At 39.0% G+C, this 16974-nt stretch overlaps 1 protein-coding gene across 1 annotated transcript in view; it reads left to right on the plus strand.

Moving 5' to 3' along the window:
- The first annotated feature begins 308 nt into the window (after positions 1-308).
- Positions 309-16974, plus strand: part of DNAH1 (dynein axonemal heavy chain 1) — a 197113-nt gene continuing 180447 nt past the window's right edge. Inside the window, exon 1 of the mRNA XM_039342601.1 lies at positions 309-525. The gene's annotated coding sequence lies outside the window, so the exon portion shown is untranslated. The remainder of the gene's footprint in view (positions 526-16974) is intronic.

A 16974-nucleotide genomic window follows, 5' to 3' on the forward strand; every position in this document is an offset into this window, starting at 1 on the left:
ATTATTTGGTAGGGTGAGCATTGTTTATCGCTGCTCACCCGCCTATAACTACAGTTCCCATGTTCAATGTATCATCTTGCAAGTGTTTTAGCAGTGCTGCAGGTATTTCATCAACTCCAACAGTAATGCCGCTAACAACATTCGAGGGCCGAAGAGAGCAACTTCCGATTATTAAGCCGTTGAAGCTCGGAAACTCCGGGTCTGCCAATCGCCAGCGCGCGTTGCTTTTATTAAGGAGCAACCAATTTCTTGGCCGCGGGGGGGGGGGGAGCGGTCGGCGGAGAGAAGAGAGGAAGTGGTTAAAGAGAATTAAAGTCGCAGAGTAAGTCACTGAGAGTTAAAAGACTAGGAAAGGAGAAATGCTAAGGAACCGGGATTATGACTTTTAGTAAAAGTAAAAAAGGAACGCTGGTCTTCCAAGCCTGAAATTTGGAATGGTTTAACCCCCTAGCAACCCTCTCGGGCGTCCTGGAGCTCGGAGACCGAGCGGTTGCCCGGCTTAGGAAGGGAAGCCCCGCAGGCTCGGTGGGTATCGGCGGGACTGAGGGCGCTGGTGCGGGGGACGCTGGGAAGGAGGCGGAGGGGCTCGGGTGCTGTGGGGACTCTGCCCGAAAGCCTTCCGAAATCGGCCACCCAGCCGGTCTATGGGGTCGTGAGGGTGGCCCGGCCGTTGGCCAGTCTGGGTGGAGGTTGTAATGGAGTGTCTTGAGGTGGGGGTGTCAGGTGGGTCGGCACCTCTGGAGGGCACAGCGGGAAGCGGGCCGTTTTAAGGCTTTCTCATGGCTGTGGTTTCTCTTTTGTTAGGGAGCCCAGAGCTAGCAACTGGTTCTGGTGCACCTTGAGCAGAGCTTAATAGGCTTCGACTTACAGCAATCCATTTAGTGACCGTTTGAAGTTAACAGCGGCACTGAAAAAGTGACCTATGGCCGTTTTCCCCAGTTACAAGCATTGTAACATTCCTCCCCTGGCCGCCTGATCAAAATTCAGATGCTTGGCAACTGACTCATGCTTACGACAGTTGCAGTGTCCTGAGGTCACGTGATCATCTTTTGCAACTTTCTGATCAGCAAAGTCAAAGGGGAAGCCAAATTCACTTAACAATCATATTACTAACTTAAGGATGGCAATGATTCACTTAAGAACGGTGGCAAGCATGGTCGTAAAATGGGGCAAAATTCACTTAAATGTCTCGCTTAGCAACAGAAATTCTGGGCCCAATTATGATCGTAAGTCGAGGACTACGTGTACATGCCTGTAATAAATAAGTAAACGATGGCTTGCTGAATAACGCAGCATGGATTGGGTCTCCATGTTAAAGCAAAACACAAGGATCTGGTTCCTTCAAGATCCTAAGCCACAAGCATGCCAAATACATTGTCCAATATGTTGTGAGCCATTTGCAGAGTCGGTATTATTCAGTAAAAACTGAAGTGAGCGCCCATGCAGGAAAGATGCCCCTTATTGAAACAGCTGTTGTGTGATGATTTATTCAGTCACAAATCAAGCCAGGTTAAAGGAAGGAATTGACAAGTAGTGCCCCATTGGTGGGGTCCAAGGCAGAGTAGGGCTAAGTCAACATATGGCTGGCAGAGCCCAGGATCACAACTGTTGCTATCAGTGCTAGGCAGAAGAAAGTATTCAGAAAGTATTTACCCAGTGTGGTTTGGGGCATTGTAGCATTGTTTTTCAAGAAGGAAGTAACTTCAAAATCTGGGGTCCAGGAAAACCTTTGTATAAATTCATTTTGTGTGCCAAAAGGTTTTTCAAATAGTCCCTTGTTGGTAACTGTACACAGACTATTGCCTATGCTGCATATGGGGCTTCCCTTGAAAATTGATTGGAAGCTGCTGCTTATCCAGAAGACAGCAGATGGACATGTCACAATATACTCATGGAACATCTTTATTTTGTGAGCTGCGCTAGTTTCCAGTTGGTTTCTAGGTATAATGTAATGTGGTATGACCTTAGAAGATAAGAGGAAGAGCCACAGACTTTTAGACTTGCAAGACTCTGTTTATGTAACCTTATAATAAAACGTAGTATTCATGATTTGTGCTTTCTGACTGGACTACCACAAAGGGCTAACATATTGCATGTTGGCAAGTATTTCTCCTTTACTTACTTTTACTCTCCAGATAACTAAGTATAGTCCCTTCTGAAATATTTCCTATATCCCCTCAGTTTCTGTGGGCTGGCATATCTCATGTGTGACAGTTGTCTAGTCTGCAGCTCTTCCTCCTGTCTCCCAAAGTTATTCCCACACACCAGTATAGCTGGTTAATATCTTCATAGTACAGATAATCCTTGCTTATTAAAGAAACAACTGTTGAAAATTATGTTGATGCTGAACAAATGGTGGTTATAGTTGATCCTGAGAGTTACAGCCATTGGAGCAATTAAAATTGGGTGCTTGGCAGCCTGCCTACATTTATGACCGCAGGGTGCATTTTGAGTCTCTCCAACTGCTTATCTCCCACCATTTCTGCCTTTTTGACCACCCTACATTCTGCTGCCTATCTCTGACATCTCCCACCATGCCCAGGTGATCTTTGCAGTCTTCTTCCTGCCGTGCTGTGGCAGCAGCTGACCCTTTGTGAGGCCTCCATGAGGCTATGTGAAGATCTTGCAAAGGGCCAGCAGCTGATGAGGCCAGGTTTGCCTTAGCAGCAGGAGGAAGAAAATGGTAAAAGTCAGCTGGAGGCAGTGAGGGGGCAGCAGTGGTGGAGTGCAAGATGGCCAAAAGGGCAGAGATGGGGGGGGGGAAATAGGTGGGAGGGGAGGTGAAGTGGAAGTGAGTGCATCAAAACAGAAAAAGTATAAGGTCCTTGCCTAAAAACAGTATGGTAATCATCAAACAACTTCAATTAGGACTATCAGAAAAGCAGTGCAGTTATGTGATTTTTTTTCTTTTAATAAAATTTTTATTTTATTTTCAAAGTTAAAATACAAACTCCAAAAAAGAAAAGAAAGAAAAAAAGAGAGGGAAAAAAGACAAAAATAAAACAAAAAACCAGAAAAATGTGCATTAAAAACAAAATAATAAAGATACACATAGATTGTCCTCCCCGGTTGAATATTGATAAATACATATCAACAGTAAGTTTTGAAAAGCAATTTTTAAAAAAATTTCAAGAAAGCTTTAACATTAAAATTATTGGGCTCATTTCTTTCTTTTGTATCTATTTTTGAGGCCATTGTAAAGAATATATAGTATATAATATTTGGAATCTTTAATTTATTATTGCTGTAATTTTAACATAGTCCCAGTTTCTCTTATGGCTGAACTTCCACAGCAAAACATAAGCAATTTTTGTCAAGGACAAATAAGTAAATGTTCCATAACAAAGTAAGCACAGAACACGTAATGATGCACGCAGTGGAGAGTAAATAGGAAAAAAAAATAAAAAGGAAAAAAAATACCATATATATATATACAAAAATAGAATAAAACAAAATTATTTTAAGAACTAGTAAAATACAAAATCCTTGCAATAGAAATTTGATGAAAATCAAATCCAACCACTTTCATTATCAAAGTGTCATCTTATGGGACCATGCTTTTTCTGTCATAGCACTTGAATAGCATTCTCCAGAGATTTGTATGGCCCCTACCCTGAGTTTCATAAACAGGCCTTAAAAATCTATTCTTTCTGGGTAGATGGTGGGCCTCTTGTGAGAATATTCATGTCTAGGTTATTTTATTGATCTTTCTGGACATTTATTGTACTTTTTTACTTGTTATTTTGTTGTGACCTGATTTTAATATTATATACCACTTACAGTTTTTATAGAATCTGGTGGTCTTAGAATTTTGATAAATAAATTCATGAATCCAAAGACAAAAGTAAGATAGAAGGTAACCTCAAAACACAAAAACACTCATTTTAACTCTGGCAATAAGCTATTGCCAGAGAACAAATAGAGTAAGATATTTCAAGATTGTAAATATAAGGCAGAAAGTTGAGGAAGGCAGACCTTCATGGCAGCTTAATTTTTTTTTTAGCCTATAGTTTCAGCCATTAGACAAAACAAAGACAAACTATAACCCATGTAGTTAACTTCAGGAGTACAAAACCAGATCTGAAAAACATTTTTTTTTTAAAAAAAATGGTATTGGCAACTTTTGTCATATAATCTTCCTTCACTCTCTTGCCCTCGGGCATTTAAAAAAAGCAAAAGGCAAGTAGTTTAAAAATGAAACATTGGAGGAAAAATGAAAGATAAAAAAAGCAAAGGCTTTTTTTTTTGAAGTTGCAGGAAAACATACTCCTTTCAAATAACTTGTTTTCTTTCTCCAAGCCTTACATAAATGTTAAAAAATAAAGGTTTTGAGAGTTTCTCCCTGTACATGCATACATATTTCATTACTACTTTTCTCCTGAAGTCTGATGTACAAAAAGGCAGTGAAACAATCTCTAGTAAAAACAAGCAAATAATAACAACAATTAAAATTCATCTAAAAAAACAGCCTACAAGATAGTCTAGTTCTAGAGCAGTTGTTTACCTTGTGGATGCTTTTCTTAAGTAGCATCTTTTTAATTTTTGTTTAAGCAAACACAGTGTGGAAACAATTAGTATCTTCCCAAGGAGATAATTCCATAATTAGGACACTACAATTGAACAGTCTTTCTTCTAGTCACCATAGTGTGCGAGAGACTGAGCAGTTGCATCAGAATTAGGATCTAAATCCTGATTGGCTCTAAACCAAGACCAAATTTGGAAATCAGATGGAGGGTCTTTTTGAGCATTTGATGAATCTACAGTTCCACTAATATATTTGATCCTGATTCAGGTAATTTAGGACATAATAAGCAATCAGAGATATTCATTTTTCCTGAAATGCACTGAACAACAAAATTGTACGGCTGCAATATTTAAATAAGATGGTGGTTGCAAGGTGGTAAAACGGTGGTTTAGTATGATTGAAGCATGTGTACAAAGAAATTGTGTTCTATTAACAGCACAACTTGATTTCTATATAGATAATTATTAAAATCTTCTATAGTCCAAAGTTTGGTGCTTAATCCATAAAATCCTCTGCTGTACGGAAGAAATATCTGGCATATACAAAAGGCATCTTTGATCTATCTTCCTGAGTCCAGAGCAAAATGGAAGCAAGTTCCAAATGACTACCATCAGTCAGCACAAAAGTTGGTACCATATACTGAGATGATAATAAGCCAGACAAGGTTCTTTAATGGACTTACCTTTCAGTTGTTGAGATGCAGATCAGTGGCAAGTGGTTCTCTTTTTAATCAGCAGTCAGAGTGGGTCTGCAGAATTAAGAATGAATGTCACATAATAGTTACAGTAGCTAGAACAGTGGTTCTCAACCTGTGGGTCGGGACCCCATTTGGGGTCGAACGACCATTTCACGGGGGTCGCCAAACAACTCAGTCCGCCATTTTTTTCCCTTTTCCTTAGCTGTGCTATTCCCTTTTATTCTATTGGCTTTTGAAAGCCAATAGAATAGACTCTCTTGAATAGAGTCTAATTCTATTGGCTTTCAAAAGCCAATAGGAATTGTCCAGGCTGTCTCTGCCCTTCTGAGCCCGCCAAAAGTCCCATTCTGCAAACGGTGCTGCACCAGTTGAGTAGTCCTCGACTTACGACCGATTGAGTAGTCCTCGACTTACGACCGGTTGGGGGTCGTGGCATTAAAAAGGTTGAGAACCACTGAGCTAGAAAAAGACCAGCAAATCCAGATTTTCAAGAGTTGGAGCTTGCAGAATAGCTACTGCCTTCTTTGAATCAGGTTTAATTTCTTCAACTAATATGCCATAATATAACCTCTTCAAAACCAAAATGATATTTGTTTTATTTAGTTTATATCATTTCAGAGTTTAAACAGGACTTGATCAAACCTGTAATGTCTGTGGTGCGTTTTCAAATGGGGAAATTTTGGTGGCAATTCTGTTTGTCAAAACATGCATCTATGTTAGTAAATTTGATGCACCTTGCATAGAACTGCAAAATGATATCTATTGGTACAGCCTTGTTTACTCCCCCCGATTAATACAAGGCAGATTTAATAATTAATTATATTATTATTATTAATAATAATAATAATACAGCAACAACAAAAATAATGGGTCTTGTTGCTCCAAGGAGGATAAGAGCTATGCCAGAGGTTCAACCACACTGAGCATGTTCATCAGAGGAGCTAAACAAAGAATGCCTTTCCCATAAAAAAGATAGTGAAATATAATTTACGAAAACCTTACCGGATTGTTTGTTGCCCAGATCAATAAGAGCTTTGCAAGGTGTTGGGGTTCCTAGTGACAAATAGGCTACAAGGGCACAGGGTCAGCAGCTGCAGAAATACTGAAAGAAAAGTTGTTTACCTGTTTCAAATATACAAAGACAACAATGAAATAGCAATCTGTTATTAGAAATCAAATTACAAATTATTACAAATTACAAGTCCAATAAGAAGAGGATAAGAGGAAAAGAATGCATCAGTTCTAGAAAAAGCAACATCCAGAATCAGAAATAACATAACAGAAGCTAGCAGATCAATGTCAATTTATAATACAAATTAAAGTATTCACAGAAGCAGAATTGGAAGAACTACAAAGATCTACCCCAGGGCAAAGAAATCAGAAGTTTTGCCAGAGTAGCTCTGACAATAGAGGCAAGCCAGGGGGAGTCAGCAGTAGAGGAAGCAGCATAGCTATTGAATTGTTTTCAATCCCAACTAGACACCCTCTCCTATGCCTCCTCCTCAAAAAGAACAAAGCCTTCTTAACTAAAAAACAATAGGAATTGAAACGAAAGAATAATTGAGTATCTAGAACAGCACAAAAACACCAGAATAAAGTAGCCTTCACTGAAGCTTGTTCGAAAGAAACAGCTGGGGTACAAGTATTAAAAGAAATCAATACTGTAATATGAAATATAAGCACTAGCTCACTACCAGAAACAAATCAACTAACGTACAGCATGGCTAAGTTATAACTAGATGCAAAACCAGCAAACATGGGTATCCTTGCCCTTTAAACAAGAAGTTGTATACCAGTTGACCCAGCTGATTCTGAGAATTAGTGGCATTTATAATAGAGTTCACATGGTCTCCTTTCTGAAGAATATGATGAGCAAAAGTAGTTTTCAGTCAAGTAACTATCGAGGATCTAGATCTCCTTGGACAAGATATACAAAACAATCAACCACAATTCCAAATGAATTTATGGAGTAACTCAGTCATATGTGTTGTAGATGGGTAGACAGACCATAGGCAAAAATTAAAATTAAAATAAATGTTGGCAACAACTTAATTTTGCTTGCAAATACAATATCATCATCATCATCATCATTATTCATCTTTTTAGCCATTGTCTATCCACTGCAGAGGATGAAAGCCTCTTCCGCATGCTTCCAACCAATACGGTCCTGAGCTTTCTTTTGCCAATTGGACCTGCAATACTTGCTGAAGTTGTCGTCAATCCACCTTGTTTTATGTCTCTCTTGTGGGCGCTTTTTATCAAGTGGGACCCATTCAATGACTGCCTTGGTCCACCTGCCATCAGTTCTTCTTGCTATGTGACCAGCCCATTTCCATTTCAAATCTTTTACTCTCTTGATGATATTGTATGCTTTCGTTTGCTCTCTAATCCATGTGCAGGTCTTTGTATCTTGTCAAGTATCTTTCCATGGTTCTTTGTGCCACTCGTAGCTTTTGTATCGATTGTGAGATTACTGTCCATGTTTCACCAGCATGTGTAAGAGTAGGTAGCACCCACTGATGGAAAACTTTTCTCTTCTGGCATAGAGGAGATTGTTCTTGAAAATTATGCTTAGCTTGCTGAATGCCTGTCAACCACATTTAACACGCTGTTCTGTTTCCTTTATTGTATCACCTTCCATTGAAATCCATTGGCCATGGTATATGTAGTACTATGTCTAGTTCTTCTCCAGATACATTTTTTTCCTTTCTTTGGTGAATTTAATATACTTTGCTGTAAAGAAAGTTCTGTCCAGTCCCAGGATGTCTAGTTAGTACCCATGAACACAATTTCTTTCTCTTTGGAATCCAGAACATGAACTCATCATATTTACTTTTTGTTGTCTTTTTATCCCCTACAGACTTTTCTCCTTTATATGGTTGTTCATGTTGTATATGAGATGCATCCTCATCTTATAACAATTCTTCTAACAATTTCAATCCATTTTTTCAATATAAATAGGTAATACTTGCCTGATTATTTGTTTATTTATTTTCCTGCCATAAACAATGCAGTGAGCATACTTAATACGCCTCCCTCCTCCTATATTCCCCACAACAACAGGTATAGTATAGGGGGTACCTTGCTCAATAGTAGTAACTGTGAGAGGGACCTCGGAGTCCTAGTGGACAATGACCTAAATATGAGCCAGCAGTGTGCTGCAGCTGTCAAAAAGGCCAACACAGTGCTGGGCTGCATTAACAGAGGGATAGAAGCAAGATCACGTGAAGTGTTAATACCACTTTACAATGCCTTGGTAAGGCCACACTTGGAATACTGCATCCAGTTTTGGTCACCACGATGTAAAAAAGATGTTGAGACTCTAGAAAGAGTACAGAGAAGAGCAACAAAGATGATTAGGGGACTGGAGACTAAAGCATACAAGGAATGGTTGCTAGAATTGGGTATGTCTAGTTTAATGAAGAGAAGGACAAGGGGGGACATGATAGCAGTGTTCCAATATCTCAGGGGCTGCCACAAAGAAGAGGGAGTCAAGCTATTTCCCAAGGCGCCTGAAGGCAGGACAAGAAGCAACAGATGGAAACTAATCAAGGAGAGAAACAACCTAGAACTAAGGAGAAACTTCCTGACAGTTAGAACAATTAACCGGTGGAACAACCTGCCTCCAGAAGCGGTGAACACTCCAACACTGGAAGTTTTTAAGAAGAGACTGGACAGCCATTTGTCTGAAATGGTATAGGGTTTCCTGCCTGAGCAGGAGGTTGGACTAGATGACCTCCAAGGTCCCTTCCAACTTTATTATTATTGTTGTTTTTGTTGTTATATTTGTGCTTGTGACTGATTTAAATCCTGAAATGTTTTGGCTCTAACGATCTTTTAACTTCTTTTTACTAGCTCTGTCACCACCTTTTGCTGATGAACGTAAATAATTACATCTCTGTTGAAATGCTATCATTGAAGCCATTAGGTGACTTTCCTCTTGAGTACTTTCATATAATTTCTCATGGTAACCGCTGTGTTCTATATATCAAATCTACTGCAAATATGTCAGTGTTTTGTGAATGTATTTCCCCACTTCTTAATGTTAAATCATATCTGCCGTTTAGCATTTAGCTGTTTCCTTAAATGCATTGACATAAGCATCTTCAGAAACTTTAGAAGCTTGTAGTCTCTGTCCAGCTTTAATTGTTCCAACCCGATGCTTATGCATGGAGGGAAGTATTTATCTAAAGTACATTTAGCTTATGGGAAAGGTAAGTTTTTCTCCTGGTAAATTTGAGGGAGGAAAAACAGTTGAAGTGGAGCAATGCAGTCCAAGAGCATCCTCCTTGTCAAACTTGATAGTAAGTTTACAGAATGCAAAAATGTCCATCTGCATGTTTCTAAGTCATCTGGATGTTTTTCATGTCTTTGTCAGGCAGTCAGTCACGTTCCTTTTTAAATTATATATGCTTTTAAATAATATGTCTCCAGAGGTTTTTTTTGAGTCATGTTGCCTCAACTCCAATAAATAAATATTAAAAAGGATGAAGAAAATAAAGCTAGCCATGCTTATGTAATATTCCAGGATCTTACTTACAATTGTTGTTGTTTTCTTAATAGGTTCTTTATTCAGATTCTTGATTACACAATTGTTTTAGAAATGCTTTTCCTTTCAGTCTATCTTTCTGCACTTCTCCCACGTTTTTTCTCTTCTTGTCTGCCACACAGTCCTCTGAGAGCTGTAAAATTGTGTACAGAAGTAAAGGGAAACAGGCATAAAAGAGCACTATTAAAACATTCATATGTTTATGTCCATTTTTAGTTTATAGGTTTATTCTAACAGAAATGCTTCTGAATCATTTGCAAATAACCACACTAGCTGCTTCTTTAACCTTAACTGATCAACAAAGAACAGGAACAACCTTGTCAGCATAAGATAGACCAGTCTAAAAAACAGATGGCATTCAGGTCAGAACTATACTAACAGAAACTTACAAGGCTGAATGTCTCTTTCTCTTCCCCCCACACCTTATCTTCATGTGAATTAGGGGCTTGTTTGAGATTTTTTTTTCCAAATTTCTTTCTTGGCTTATACACCACTTATCTGGCTGTTATCTTGGTAGTCGCTCTTCCTCTCATCCTTCAAAGATATTCCCTATGCCCTCTACAAATCTAGCCTTTCTTAAATTAAATGCCATAATCTCAGTATTTTTACAGTGTTCAAAAATTCTTACACAACACAATGGGAATTTGATAGGCAGAGAAGTGTCCATGGGATTGGATTGCAACAGTAAGCTTTATAACAACTTGATCCAGTCTTGCACCATCCAGTTTTTTAGGTCCAGGTCCTACAATCCATATCTACTGTGGCTGTATCTTCCATCTTTGATAACTAACAGGAGGTGATTGAATTCAAAACCAGCCCAAACTCTTTTTGATACTTTCCAAATGCTTTACCACTACCAGTGGTAGTAGGATCACTTGAAATCATTTTGAAACTGATGTGAAAAGCAGAGTCCAAAATGAGCATAATCAACATTGGATGTCATATAAGTATATAAATAAAATTGAGACTTTACTGTTTGCTTCTAATGGAATACCCGATGAAATGTTTGCTTTCATCTGTGTGTTTAAGGCAGGATTTTGGAAAAAGGTATGCAAAAAACAACGTGCTGTGTTTTTCAGGATGTGAACTTCAAGGCACAAAGTCCTTTCTAAAATTAGCCACATTTTGCTTATTCCTGAGATACGCAAAACATTAAGGATGCATTAGCAAACAAAAACACTAATTTGTTGCTGTCCCTTAACCTTTTATTGTTACTCATACTGAATTTAAAAGTATTTTTTTCTTTCCTTGAGAAAACCATTTTGAACCTCATTAAACAAATTATAGTTTTTATACCTTAGTTGAAATATTACATCAAAGAAAAACCAATAGATCAAAAGCTTGTGCCAACATGTAAGAAGAATATAGCGTAGCAATGTTTAATGTTTCTGGTGTGAATTCTGGCGTTGATTAAGAAACTCAATTTGTAGTTCGTTTTCTCAGCACATATTGTTGCTTACATTGTATCAGCTTTCCACTATATGATTTCATTTTCTCTTAGTGTTATCAAACAATCGTAATATAGAATATTCCATGCATATCCAGAACATGTATTTTTTAGATGTTTTGGAGCTGATGGTATATCTTGATAATGCACTCAGCAATAGGATAGATGAGCTAGTGTGGGGTATTAGTTAGGATATCAGATTTTGTGATATTCTATAATAATTGCTATTGACCATTACATAGCATATGATACTTATTTGATTTTATATATATCATGGATCCTGAAAAGAACAGAATTGGCCCTAATCAGAAATGAACTTCACACAAAAAGATTCCTCCTAGACCGAATTAACAAAGATCTCCTCACGCTCCACCTCAAACTCAGCAACAAGATCCACCCCGCACTTTGGGACAAATCCAAACAACTCGCCGTCTGGAGAGCCGAAACACAGACCACCCTCAAGACAGATACACACACCAACAAACTCTGAAGACTACAAGAACGCCAGAAACAAACCCTTCCTCCCTCACAGCCACACATGAAACAAACAGTGCATAACATCTCAGATAGGATCCTCACCAAAGCCGAAACCAATGTCCTTTCCAAAGGATTCAACTTTGCAGTCGCTCCCAAACACATCCCCACTGAAACCATTATATGTGGAGTTGAAACCAGCCTGACCAAAATCAACCCCAACGACGCTAACAGAATCAGACTCGAAATCACCAATATCCTCTGCACCAGCAAGCCACCCAAAAGCAACTTACCCAAAGAGGAACAGACAGCACTACGTAACCTGAAAGAAGACACCAGCATAATAATCCTACCAGCAGACAAGGGCAACGCCACGGTGGTTATGAACACATCTGACTACCAAACCAAATTAACCAACCTACTCCAAGACTCCACATACAAACCCCTAAATACAGATCCCACCACCTACCTGGAAAAAAACACCAGATCCAAAATAAAAGCCTCCCCCATTAGCGAAGAGATCCAGCAAAGAATCATTCCCAGAGAGAAATCATCCAGATGCCCCAAACTCTATGGTCTCCCCAAGATACACAAAGAAGGAACCCCACTCAGACCTATAGTCAGCTCCATAGGCTCACCTCTACAAAACCTAGCCAAATTTCTCGCCAAACAACTACAGCCCTATGCAGAATCCATCACCTCACACGTAAAAAACTCATTCCAGTTTATAGAGATCATAAAGAAACAAAACTTACAGCCCAGCGACCTACTAGTGAGCTTCGATGTCATATCCCTCTTCACCCAAGTGCCTATCAAAGAAGCCTTGACAGCTATTCAAAACAAATATAACCCCCCAAAACACATCTTAGATCTGACCAACCACTGCCTATCCAACACATACTTCATCTATAATGGACAAAAATACAAACAAACAGAAGGAGCACCCATGGGATCACCCCTCTCACCTGTCATTGCCAACCTCTACATGGAACACTTTGAAACCCAAGCCCTAGAAAAATTGGATCACAAACCCAAACTCTGGCTCAGATACATAGACGACACCTTCATAATCTGGCCACATGGGAAAGAAAAACTGGACAACTTCCTCACACACCTCAACAGCCTACACCCCAAAATATAGTTCACCATGGAAACAGAAGCTAACAACCAACTTCCCCTCCTGGATGTCTTAGTCTACAAGAAATCCAATGGTTCCCTAGGAAACACCATCTACCAGAAGAAAACACACACAAACCACTATCTGCACGCTCTCACACCACCACCCAGCACAGATCAACTCTGTAGTCAAGACACTCATCTCCAGAACAAAATGCTTAGCTGACGAACAACACCTAAAAACCGAACTACACACTCTCACCAATGTACTAACATCCAATGGATTCCATAGAAATAAGATTACAAACCTAATCCAAAAAGAAACCCCCACTAAAATCCAAGACAAAGAACAAGAAAACGGCAAAGCCCTCCTCCCATACATAAAAGGCACCACAGACAGAATCAGTAAGATCCTCCATAAACACAACATCAAAACAGCATTCTGCACAAACAGAAAAATATCCACCATCTTAGAAACCCCAAAGATAAAATTGAATTAGAAAATCAAGGAGTATACGAAATCCCATGCACCACTTGTCCCACCACATACATCGGACAAACCAACAGAAGAATAAGTGCACGCATTGAAGAACATAAGAACTCAGTCAAAAAAGAGGAACCAACATCTTCCCTGGTCCAACACCTTAAAGCCACAGGACATGAAATTGACTTTAAAAATACCAGAACCATTGCCAAAAGTGAACATTTTAATAACAGAATAATCAGAGAAGCCACGAGATAGAAAAACGCCCACACAGCATGAACAAGCGAGATGATACCTCCCGCCTACCAGCCATTTGGAAACCCGCCCTTATTGACAAACGACTCCCTAACACAAAAAAATGATACCAGACCCACACTCACAAAAACCACACAGGATGTCACCACCACACATCCACGCAAAAAACAAACCCAAAGCCACACCGATGATGAGGCACGACCACAAACCAGAAGCCAGACCACAGCTGCATCATTAGCCACTTTAAACCCCTCCAATCCATACATGAAGCAAACTGACACCCTCCATGAAGAGGAGGCACGACCACGAACGCGAAGCCAAAAAATAGCAAGGCAGCCCAAAATCTTAAACCCCTCTGCAACTCAGACTAACCTGAGCACAACCAAACAGAACACTCCCCCAGCCAATCAGAGCACAGCCAACCCCCCAGCCAATCAGAGCACAGCCAAGCCCCTAACCAATCAGAACACACCTCCACCCAATCAGAACACAGCCAAGCTCCCACCCAATCAGTTCATACCCCCACTGGCAGTTAAAAGGAAGAAACAGCTAAGACCACACATTGCTGCTCGAAGCACGAAGCTGAAAACACCAGCCTGAAGATGACGAATGGGACTTTGTCGAAACGTCGCCAAGACATTTCCAATTTTACGCGGGAGAAAACCCGAACAACCAAAGACCTACCTACATATATATATATATATATATATATATATATATATATATATATACACACACACGCACGCACGCACGCACGCACGCACATACATACATACATACATACATATATATATATATGTATGCAGGAAATTTTTCAGACAGATGTCTAATTGATTATATCTTGACATTTTTTAACTGCTATACTGCAGTTTTACTTTTTACAATCTCTTTTGCCTTGCAGCCCCCAACTAGGGGCGTTAAGCAGGCTCAAGTCGCAATATATATAAAACTATAAAAGTTTAATACCATCACCAATCACCAAGCTTTCGTCAGATACTTCTGACATCGTCAGGGTTAATGCTGGTCTGTGGGAGAGTGCCTTTATAGGTGAGCCGTCATTTGCACACGGCTCCTAGATCTTGTCGTAGGTCCTAATTGATTTAACTGCTTTTTAATTATGGCTTCCATACTGATGACTCCTCTTTTCTTGCTTTTACTGCTTGTGGGTGTGTCATTGTTCCCCTCTACCTCCCACTGTCTTGAATTAGGGAGGTTCTTTCCTCCCCTTTTTTGGTCGTTCCTATCTCTAAGTTGTTCCCTCTTCACACCTCCATGTCTCCTCCCTTCCTCCTTCTTCTGATCTTTACTTGCTCCCCAATTGTCATCCCTCATTCTATGGGGGCGCGCTCTCAGCCTTTCTCCCCATCCCTTGCTTTCCATTTCCCTCTCTTTGGCTGCATAAACTCCGTTTCTGTCGTTGCCATTTCGTCTGACATCTACTTGCTCTTTCACCCCATTATCAATGTTCTCGGACTCCACGTCAGACTGAATCCCTTGAATATCTCCTTCCTCCTCATACAAGCCCTTGTGTGCCCTCCTTTTTTGAATACGTATGTCTGGTTCCTTTGTATCCCTCCCTCCATCAACACAGTGATCTTTTTTACAGTTTCTATCACGTTCTACCCTTATTTGCATTTCCCCCCCAAGCAGTTAAATCAATTAGGACCTACGACAAGATCTAAGAGCTGTGTGCAAATGACCTATAAAGGCACTCTCACCTATAAAGGCACTCTCCCACAGACCAGCATTAACCCTGACGATGTCAGAAGTATCTGACGAAAGCTTGGTGATTGGTGATGGTATTAAACTTTTATAGTTTATTATATTCCTGGTGTTCACGTTTTATTGGTAATTGACTATGGATTCACCCAGGAATCACATTTTTATTTTCACTATTCTTATTAATATATATATATATATATATATATATATATATATATATATATATATATATATATATATATATATATATATATTGTAACTAATATTTTCCTTCCTTTTTGAGAGGGTTCTATTTTTTTCTATTTCCTTTAAGTTTAAAGATTCTTTTGTTAGTTGTGTGGGAGGTTTGTGGTGTATTTAGACATTTTGTCAACTGAGGGGAATAATATGAACATAAAATGGAATAACCATCAGTCAGTTGCAAAAAGCAGCTTTAGTTTGAACAGTTTATATCCTGCAATGATAATTTGAACATATCAAACAATAATATCTGGCTATCCCAGGTAATCGGGAAACACTTGATAGCTGGATAAAAATGCCAAATGCAGATGAAACATCTGACTAACTATGTAATGAACTATATTAACAAGAATAATATGCCAGGCTTGATCAGGAGACTATTCTAATCCTCCCTCAAGTATAGAAGCTATCTGTCAATCTTTTTTAGCCTAATCCACCCTCATATTTGGGTAAAATAGGGAACTGGAGTATTATATATTTATATATATATATATTTTATATCCCACTTTTATTTTGACAATTCAAGGCAGTTTTCCTTCCTTCTCCTATTCTTCCTACAACAGCTAAGATGGGTTGGGCTGAGAAAGAGTGACTGGCCCAAAGTCACCCATTCGACTTTTATGCCATCATGAACCTTGTAAAAAAAATAAAGGCAGGATATAATGAAAAAGCTGCTGCATCAGCAAGTATATTGTGCAATATTATTTGCATGTGGTAAAATTATTGAAGGAATAATTCATTATTTAAGGATAAGGAATCAATGTTTGTTTGTCTGTGGAGATTCTCAGTCATCCAGGTCATAGTTGTCTCAGAGGTGCTTTTTCAAAAGGCATCTGGATAGTTTCCTTAAGGAAGAAGAAGAAAACATTTCATTTCTCCTCCAAGAAGTTTCATCAGTTCTGATAATGGGGGTACTATCAGTTGAGATTGGATGAGGGGGGATGGAAGGATGGGTTCTGATAGGATGGTGAAGAGATAGAAAGATTCTTTTTCTATGCATACTTCCATTTCCCCCACCATCCTATCAGAAGCTATCCTTCCATCACCACCCCACCAACCAGTCTCAACTGTCAGTACTATCCTTCCATTCCCCCAAATATCAGAATTGATGAAGCTGATAATGAAAAGTGAAACATTTCCTTCTTCTTTCTCAAAGAAACAAAAACTGTCCAGTTGCCTTTTGAAAAAAGCACCTTTGAGATATTTGTTCATTTATTTCAACAATATATTTATCTCTTGACTGTTAATTGATTAAGGTCAATAATATTGCATGAAAGTGTTTTTCAAAAGTATAAAAACTATCCAGGCTTTTGTATTTGAAAAACCACTTGACTTATTTTGAAACTTTGCTCTTCTCCCACATTATAGTAAGTTTAATTCTTGGAGAACAAAACAATAAAACAAGACATTGCAAGATTAGATTGAGTATAAAACATCTGGGTCTTGTTTAGTGTTTTATAGATTC

The sequence above is a fragment of the Crotalus tigris genome, unplaced genomic scaffold (assembly GCF_016545835.1).
Source record: "Crotalus tigris isolate CLP2741 ecotype Arizona unplaced genomic scaffold, ASM1654583v1 scf7180000017800.2534000, whole genome shotgun sequence".
NCBI lineage: Eukaryota > Metazoa > Chordata > Lepidosauria > Squamata > Viperidae > Crotalus > Crotalus tigris.